General features: G+C 41.2%; 1 long non-coding RNA gene across 1 annotated transcript; it reads right to left on the reverse strand.

The window, feature by feature from the left end:
* Window positions 1-8,108: 8,108 nt before the first annotated feature.
* Window positions 8,109-9,449, reverse strand: LOC121636937. The gene is made up of 2 exons (XR_006009784.1): window positions 9,400-9,449; window positions 8,109-8,676 (listed from the first exon to the last, which is right to left on the reverse strand). It is a non-coding gene; the product is annotated as an uncharacterized LOC121636937 (long non-coding RNA).
* Between the last annotated feature and the right edge of the window lie 452 nt (window positions 9,450-9,901).

The following is a 9,901-nucleotide window of genomic DNA, read 5'->3' on the forward strand; positions in this document are numbered from 1 at the left end:
AGCATTAAACTGACACAAACAAACATCTTTTTATCCATGAAACTGACAGCTCACCAGTGGGCCATCAGCTCTTTTCTACACAATTTAACAAGTGGTTGTAAATGTATCAATATTTACTACTGGATAACTGAGTACACACTGCGTCTGGCAGTAGGAAAGCATTTAGTCAGCTTATTTTTACAGGGACACACCTTTTCTTTGCTTTTACTTTTTCCTTTTATTTGTTTTTCTGTTTCATTTAAAAATGCTGGTTTCTGTGAAAGAAATTGATATTTTAGGAGGTTGGTCGGACACTGGGCTCTTGGTTCACCAACATTTTGTTCACCACAATTTCTAAAAGCATAAAACAGCAATGCTGTACTTTGGTAACTGGGCTGAGTCCTGGCATAAGGTCACTCACTCCCTTTAGGGAATTTCAGAGACAACAGAACAATATCACCGTGTCTAGCTCAAAATATATTATTGTTAGGTTATATTCAGTCTGTTTCAAAGATGCAGCTCCAGTCAATAAAAGAAAACCAGTCCCTTGAGCTTAGAACTGAGTAAACTTTGTTGCACTGCTTCTTAATTTCCTGCTGATTGGTGTGTCATCAAATTGTTATGACAGTCAAAGCAAAAGTAATCTTGTCAAACAGCAGAAAGTTTGAGGAAACTAAAAGGAGGAAAACAGAGTGTGAATGCTGTGAATGTGGCTGGAAAGGAACAGATCTGTTCTGGGCTAAAAACCTGTTCAAAGATGTGAACACACAAACACTTCTGTAACTGAGATGCACACATACACGATACAGTACAGCTTTCTCATTACCGATGCAGCGTGGCCCACTGTCAGCTGTGTTGCCAGGGACATTTGGTGGTGGAGAAAGTGACCGTTCTCCCATGAGTATCCAGTCCACCCAGGACTCTCCAGTACCCGCTAATTATTCTTCACACCTAATCTGAGAAGGAGAGGGAGGAAGGACAGATGAGAGCTGATGAAGAGGCAGAGAAAAGAGAACAGAAGCTAAGGAGAAGGAGGAGTGTTTGGAGACCAGCGGGACTTGTGCTTTCCTACAGGAACAATGAATCACATGTAACCACCACCTGTCCTGTGTTGTCCCTTCTGTTGCTGTCAGCACTGGTGACAGGATGACTGTGTTTGTACAGTATCGAGCCAGCTGGGTTGGCATTGGCTAGGCTGCTTTTCACTAGGAATTAATAATGGATTGGACAGCCATCAATAAAACAATGTTTGTATTTACTTAGTTTGTGATTTTTTCAGGATCATCTCAGATGATGTTGATGTGTTTCTGTAGAGTTCCAAAGCAACACTTATTTGAGTGTGTTGTTTCCCTAATTGTAGCCATCTTTATACTTCTCTATTCTCCATCTGTTTTTAAAGGATACGAAATAGAATAAACACATCATCATCTCTCATCCATCCATCCATCCCTCCCTCCCTCCGTCCATCCATCCATCCGTCCGTCCATCCATCCATCCATCCATCCATCCATCCATCCATATATTTTGTGGGGTGTTTTTAGAGCAGTCTCTCAGCAGCTCCACAAACTTGTTAATATGTTTGGTACATATAAAACACGTATTTTAGGGCTACTGAATGACTTGTTAATTAGAGTCAGATGTGTTGGAGGAGGGATACAATGAAAACCTGCAGGACTTCGTAGGTCAGAATTGAGAAGCCCTGAAATATTTCATGCAAACCCCTGAGAAGCTGCTCAACACGGAGCCGAAACTTGATGTGATGCAAATCTGTCACGCGAGTTTCTGCACCAGAAACAGACGTGAAGCTGATGATCGTCCTCTTCATCAGGTCCACCTTCTAGTACCGGGTCGTCCTCTTCATCGGGATCGCCTTCTAGAACCAGGTCGTCCTCTTCATCGGGTCCACCTTCTAGTACCGGGTCGTCCTCTTCATCGGGACCACCTTCTAGTACCGGGTCGTCCTCTTCATCGGGTCCGCCTTCTAGTACCGGGTCGTCCTCTTCATCGGGACCGCCTTCTAGTACCGAGTCGTCCTCTTCATCGGGACCGCCTTCTAGTACCGGGTCGTCCTCTTCATCGGGACCGCCTTCTAGTACCGGGTCGTCCTCTTCATCGGGACCGCCTTCTAGTACCGGGTCGTCCTCTTCATCGGGACCGCCTTCTAGTACCGGGTCGTCCTCTTCATCGGGACCGCCTTCTAGTACCGGGTCGTCCTCTTCATCGGTTCCACCTTCTAGTACCGGGTCGTCCTCTTCATCGGGACCGCCTTCTAGTACCGAGTCGTCCTCTTCATCGGGACCGCCTTCTAGTACCGGGTCGTCCTCTTCATCGGGACCGCCTTCTAGTACCGGGTCGTCCTCTTCATCAGGTCCAGCTTCCAGTACCGGGTCGTCCTCTTCATCAGGACCACCTTCTAGTACCGGGTCGTCCTCTTCATCAGGACCACCTTCTAGTACCGGGTCGTCCTCTTCATCGAGACCGCCTTCTAGTACCAAGTCTTCCTCTTCATCAGGTCTACCTTCTAGTTCCAGGTCGTCCTCTTCATCAGGTCCACCTTCTAGTACCAGGTCGTCCTCTTCATCAGGACCATCGCTAGTACCGGGTCGTCCTCTTCATCGGGATTGCCTTCTAGTACCGGGTCGTCCTCTTCATCGGGTCCACCTTCTAGTACCGAGTCGTCCTCTTCATCGGGACCGCCTTCTAGTACCGGGTCGTCCTCTTCATCGGGACCGCCTTCTAGTACCGGGTGGTCCTCTTCATCGGGTCCACCTTCTAGTACCGGGTCGTCCTCTTCATCGGGACCGCCTTCTAGTACTGAGTCATCCTCTTCATCGGGACCGCCTTCTAGTACCGGGTCGTCCTCTTCATCAGGTCCAGCTTCCAGTACCGGGTCGTCCTCTTCATCAGGACCACCTTCTAGTACCGGGTCGTCCTCTTCATCGAGACCGCCTTCTAGTACCAAGTCTTCCTCTTCATCAGGTCTACCTTCTAGTTCCAGGTCGTCCTCTTCATCAGGTCCACCTTCTAGTACCGGGTCGTCCTCTTCATCAGGTCCACCTTCTAGTACCAGGTCGTCCTCTTCATCAGGACCATCGCTAGTACCGGGTCGCCCCTTCATCGGGTCCGCCTTCTAGTACCGGGTCGTCCTCTTTATCAGGACCACCTTCTAGTACCGAGTCGTCCTCTTCATCGGGACCACCTTCTAGTACCGAGTCGTCCTCTTCATCGGGACCACCTTCTAGTACCGAGTCGTCCTCTTCATCAAACATCACATTTTTATGTTTAATTTAATTGTTTTTCATTAAGCTCTTCACCCAAAATGAGAATATTTAGACCAACAACAATCTTTTGTTTACATAAAAGAAAAACTGGTGAACTTAATGCAAAGCACCTCTGCAGGAAGTGGCTCATGTGGGTGTAGACGTGCTGATTGGCCGAGCCATCGAGCCCATGATCCTTGTCCGTGTACCACTGAAAGAAGATCAGAAGTATTTTTAATTTACCATATGTGAAATTACAAACATCTATTAGAAAAACTTATATAACATTACTCTCTTGAGTTAATGTTGTAAAGCAGTTAAATTTGTTTCTGGTGATGGATGCAAACATGTGGACAATTATTTATGGGTATGTGACAATGACATAACATGGATCTGTGGGATATGCATGACGACCACGATCGTGGACCAGGACAGATAGAGAAGACAACATGGACAAAAGTAGCCGAGCTGCAGTTATTAACCCTTAATGTTCATCGCATATGTAATCTAAGATGACGTCGCATCAACACACAGCCACGGGGTCTCCAGTCCAGCTTTTGTCCACAGATTCTAAGGAAAGTGTTTACAAGCAAGAAAAAAACCATAAAAATCCCCTACCACTCTTTCCTATTGGTGCAAAATGCACTACATCGACCAATTAGAACATTCTGTGACAACATGATGCGAGAAGTTGTGGGAGGGACCAAAATCGACCAAAAGCAGGTTGAAGTGCTGCCTCCTGGTGGACAGGAGGCCTAACGCACCCTGGACATGTCCAGCCTGTGACGTCCTCTGTCTTCTAGTGGACGGGAACTGGTTTCTGGACTGGAACAAACCATCTTCTGGTGACAACTGATGGTTTTATAAATAGTTGTCAAAAATCTTCTATCATGGGTATTCTGCGTTTGAGGTCCAGTGTGTTAATACAAAAGGTCAGGATAAAATATAACTGTAAAATCACACATGTGATGTGTATACCTTAATAAGGCAGGTAAACTCCTTCTACCGTGCTCGTAAGTCATCAGGTCAGTTGTTGCTGCTGAACCAAAGTCCTCCTTTTAAAACTTGATCTGGCTTTTTAGGCCAAAATCAAAGGATTTTAGGGGTTAAATGACCAAACATGTTGACCCATTAATCCGATTGATGCAGCAGCAAACATCCAAAACCTGCAGGATGGTCGCCCTCGAGAACCAGTGTTCTTACACCAGGCTTAGAGGGTTTTCACTTCACACACAGAGTTGTTTGTCCACTCAGAGACACCGTAGTAAAAATGGTGGCAGCTGCCATGCATGTGAACCCACGGTGAGTAGAGAGAAATGCTTCGTTCTAAGGAAAAAACATGAGTTTGTTTTTGTTAAAGTGCTTAAATACCAATAGATTACAGTTTAATGTTACTGATCTTTGATTTTTGTTACATGCTGCACCTTTCACAACCCTCCGGTGACTTTATACAAGCAGGTAAGGTGAATCTTGATCCATGTTTGTGTGAACACATCATTAATTGCTGTAGATTCTGTAAGAAGTTTTAGGGAGTGCACTAAGATAAAAATTGAGAATTGTAATTAGTACTTATTACAAAATTGTGTGAATTTGTGGGATTTTGAAATTGGCAACAAACAAGAGTGCAGTTTTTACTACATGGAAATTTTAAGTTGACCACTGAATATTAGAAACTATTACACATCCCTGCCTTCATTCAACCTACGGCTCGTCCAGGTCACTCACCATGGCTTCAAAGTCCACCTGCTCCTTCACCAAAGCTTCTGAGATCTCGGCCGCCTGCTGGAAATGAACGTTGTCTAGAAAAGCAGATGTAGTTTAACGACGTGGGAAAGTTAAAATTTGTACATAACTCACCATCAGCTGTTCCATGAACCAGGAGATACTGCACCGAGTGGAAGTTCTTGGCCCGGGCCAGCACTGTCGTATTGTGCACACAATTACATTTATGTTTAAGCAACGGAACTCTAATGAAGAAATATCTGATAATTCCTGAGCGTCAACATCACTTCCTGTTAGTTTCAAAATATCTGGACCTTGTTGAACATGGTGGAGCTCATAATCTTAGCGTAAGCTGCTAATGTGGCAGCTTACGTTCTTAGTGTTAGTTGCTAATGTGGGAGGCTATGTTCCTACTGTTAGCTGCTAATGTGGGAGCCTACGGCCTTTGCGTTAGCTGCTAATGCGGGAGCCTACTACTGTCTACTGTCTTAAGGTATGTACCAATTTAGGGTCTGCACACTTCTATGTTCTATGTAGGCTACAGGGTGTCAACCGTAGTCTACACACTTCAAGTCTGCTTAACATTTGTGAAGTGTGACAGCCTACCTAGCCAAGAAGAATTTCCCATAGCAACAACATTGGACATTGAATCACTTTAACCTCTGAAATTACTCATAGGACACCAGTAAAACCCATGGTTAAAAAAAAAAAAAAAAAAAAAGGCGCCGTTTTCCACTCAATACATGCTTCATTAACCCCTTAAAAATCCACGAATATCAAATATTACCAAATTTTAATGTCACCATTTAACAAACATGTTTTTAATGTAGGCCCTACTTGGTTTTGTAACATTTCCACTAAAGGAAAGGCAATTTATTTGTACAGCACATTTCATTTACAGGACAATTCACAGAGCTTTATATGAAACAAAGACATTACAGATATTTAGAAATAGTAAAAGGCATCAACACATAATCACAATAAAATATTAAATTACATTAAAATGATTAAAAGCAAGATAAGTTAAAAAAGTTAACGTACAGATTTCATGCATAGGCGCATGAGAAAAGAAATGTTTTTAACCTGGATTTAAAAATGTCTACATTTGGTGAAAGTTTAATCTCCACTGGCAGTTTGTTCCATTTGTTTGCAGCATAACAGCTAAATGCTGCTTCTCCATGTTTAGTCTGGACTCTGGTCTGGACTCTGGTCTGGTCTCTGGTCTAGACTAGTTGACCAGAGTCTTTGGATCTAAGAGCTCTACTAGGTTTATATTCTCTGAACACATTCTGGGCCTAAACCATTCTGGGATGTAAACCATCAGAAGGGTTTAAATCTATTCTGTGACTGACTGGAAACCAGTATAAACTGGAAACCAGTGTAAACTAGAAACCAGTATAAACTAGAAACCAGTGTAAACTGGAAACCAGTATAAACTAGAAACAGTATAAACTGGAAACCAGTGTAAACTAGAAACCAGTGTAAACTGGAAACCAGTATAAACTAGAAACCAGTATAAACTGGAAACCAGTGTAAACTAGAAACCAGTATAAACTGGAAACCAGTATAAACTGGAAACCAGTGTAAACTAGAAACCAGTATAAACTGGAAACCAGTATAAACTAGAAACCAGTATAAACTGGAAACCAGTGTAAACTAGAAACCAGTATAAACTAGAAACCAGTGTAAACTGGAAACCAATGTAAACTAGAAACCAGTGTAAACTAGAAACCAGTATAAACTGGAAACCAGTGTAAACTGGAAACCAGTATAAACTGGAAACCAGTGTAAACTAGAAACCAGTATAAACTAGAAACCAGTATAAACTGGAAACCAGCATAAACTAGAAACCAGTATAACCTGGAAACCAGTGTAAACTAGAAACCAGTATACGCAAAATTTGCTTCGTTACTAGGCAACGCCTTGAGGGCGAATCAGGAAGTAATGGGTAGTTAACCAGTACTTACTGGTGACCACAAAGACCAGGCTTATTAGGGAATTACTTGTTAATTATTTGCTTCGTTACTAGCGAACGCCTTACAGGCGAATCAGGAAGTAATGGGTAGTTAACCAGTACTTACTGGACCCACAAAGACCAGGGTTATTAGGGAATTACTGGTTAATTATTTGCTTCGTTACTAGCGAACGCCTTACAGGCGAATCAGGAAGTAATGGGTAGTTAACCAGTACTTACTGGACCCACAAAGACCAGGCTTATTAGGGAATTACTGGTTAATTATTTGCTTCGTTACTCGCGATCGCCATACTGGCGAATCAGGAAGTAATGGGTAGTTAACCAGTACTTACTGGTACCCACAAAGACCAGGCTTATTAGGGAATTACTGGTTAATTATTTGCTTCTTTACTAGCAAACACCTTACTGGCGAATCAGGAAGTAATGGGTAGTTAACCAGTACTTACTGGTACCCACAAAAACCAGGCTTATTAAGGAACAAAAGAGAAATTCTTCATGTGAATACTGGATTACTCTGACTCGTTGAGTGAACAGCTAGTCAAAAACCTGTTTCCTGGTGGTTTTAGAAGCCTTTGTAAGGATGAAAAGCACTTTTATTTATTTATTCTTGTACTGCTGTGTCATCTTACCTTTACTTGTTCATCACTTACTAAGTAATAAGTCATTACTTAATCATTGACTGGTCATTATCTGTTATATTGTTTACTTCATATAAAAGTCAAACATCATACCAAGTACTTACCAGGGAACGCATCATTAACTAAGCAGTACCTGACCAGTAGCTACTACTTTTGTGGACATTATTGTAAAGTCAAACATCATACCAAGTACTTACTGAGGAACGAAGCATTAACTAATCAGTACCTGAACAGTACCTACTAATTTTGTGGACATTATTGTAAAGTCAAACATCATACCAAGTACTTACTGAGGAACGAAGCATTAACTAAACAGTACCTGAACAGTAACTACTAATTTTGTGGACATTATTGTAAAGTCAAACATCATACCAAGTACTTACTGAGGAACGAAGCATTAACTAATCATTACCTGAACAGTACCTACTAGTTTTGTGGCATTTTTTCTATACTGAAAATAACAGTTTGATCTCTTTAGGCTTTATGCATATAGCTATCTAACATGTGCAAACCATTCAAAATTGATAACAACTTCAGAAGAGACAGTATTTATTACACAAAATGTACCTTAAAGTTAGACACACACACACATGCAAGCATTTCCCCCAATAAATGGAAACTATCGTTTCCATATATTTTAAACTTTGTACTGTTTGCATATCTCGTGAAGCATATGTCCAAGTGCACCATTCTTGTGAGATTTGGCCACCCAATGTGTCCACTCTATTGAGGCAAGCTGTTTCTTCAAGGTGTTCTCTGTTCGATTGCCAGGCAGTCTCCAGACCTGGGATTTGTAGGTAGACCACTCACAGTCAATGTTCTTTGTATGGGCACCTGTTTCTGCGTTTACAAATGACCAGCTGTGGTTTACTGAATAGTGAACATATCCACTATTAGCCAGTGCCGTCATCTAAACCCTCTATTGATCTGAGATGATAGTGGTCCCTTGGCAATCATAACACCTTATGACTGGGATCAAGTGCCACCAGGTCTGTTTTCTGACTAGCCTCAGAACGAGCCGCCTTCTCATGCCTTTAATGCCTAGCATTCCAAAGACCCATGTTCGCCTCCTCCAGATTCGTCCAAATCTTCCCCGACCATACTGTTCAAAATAAGAAAACATGGTAGTAAAAGAAAGTTTAATATTGTCCACAAATTCACAAAATTCTTTGTATTTACTTGTAAAAACACACAGAAATATCACATAATTGGATATACTATTAGATCATTTAATTGGCTGTGTAAATATCAAGTTAAAAAGTACAAAAACAATGTATAAAAAAATCACTTAACATCTTTACAAGATATTATCATTCCACTTTTAGATCACAAAACCAAAGCGTGGTCACATTTTTTCTTTTAAATGAAGAAAAAGTTGTCAAATTACACTGATTTGCAACGACATTAAAACATGACATCCGAAATAACATTATCTGGTTACAATAGTGTTGAGGAATCTGACCTCTGATGCTGATTTTTTGCCTAATTGACCACTGCAGGGCTTCGGTCTGAAAGCACTTAAGCTATCAGTAAAGTGTGTGTGTAAGTCTTGTAAATTAAATACAGTGTCCTAAAGAAACACTTCATGGTAAATAAAATACTGCTGCTATAACAATTAAACATATAGCATGCACATGTTAGCTTAAAGTAATCTGAAGTTAACAGTCATACTGTTAGCTAAACGATGCTAAATCGCGATCATACTAACGGGCAGAAATGGGCATTTTAAAGAGTGCAAACATACACAGGAGCGGGACAACACTAGCAGAAAGAGTGAGTTACATTTAAAAATTAATCTTGTCTCAGAATAAACACGACAACTTACATCGTCAGTGACCGCTGTACCGCTGGAAACATGTCGAAGGTAGAACGTGAAGAAAAGGATGAGGAAGTGCATAAGCCGTCTTCAAAATAAAATGCCTACTTCAAATTAAAGGTATGAATACATGAACATTTATAATTGGAAGAATTCATAACAAATTGCATAAAGCTGTTTAATACTTTAAGCAATAAGTATAATAAATAAATAAACTCAGGTTTTTTATTTTTGAAAGAGATTAAGTAATTTTAGGCTACATTCACACAGCAGGTCTTAAAGCTCAAGTGCAATTGGTTTCAGTCGTATTTCATATTATTTACATATTATAACGTCAAAAATCTTATTGCTTAAAGTATTAAACAGCATGGTCTTTGTGGTCACCAGTAGGTACTGGTTAACTACCCATTACTTACTGATTCGCCCCCAAGGTGTTCCCTAGTAACGAAGCAAATTTTGCGTCCAGTATTGTAAAGTGTTACCGCATATTGTAGTATTTGGCTTTAAACAA

Source organism: Melanotaenia boesemani, chromosome 3 (genome assembly GCF_017639745.1).
Source record: "Melanotaenia boesemani isolate fMelBoe1 chromosome 3, fMelBoe1.pri, whole genome shotgun sequence".
Taxonomy (NCBI): Eukaryota; Metazoa; Chordata; class Actinopteri; order Atheriniformes; family Melanotaeniidae; genus Melanotaenia; species Melanotaenia boesemani.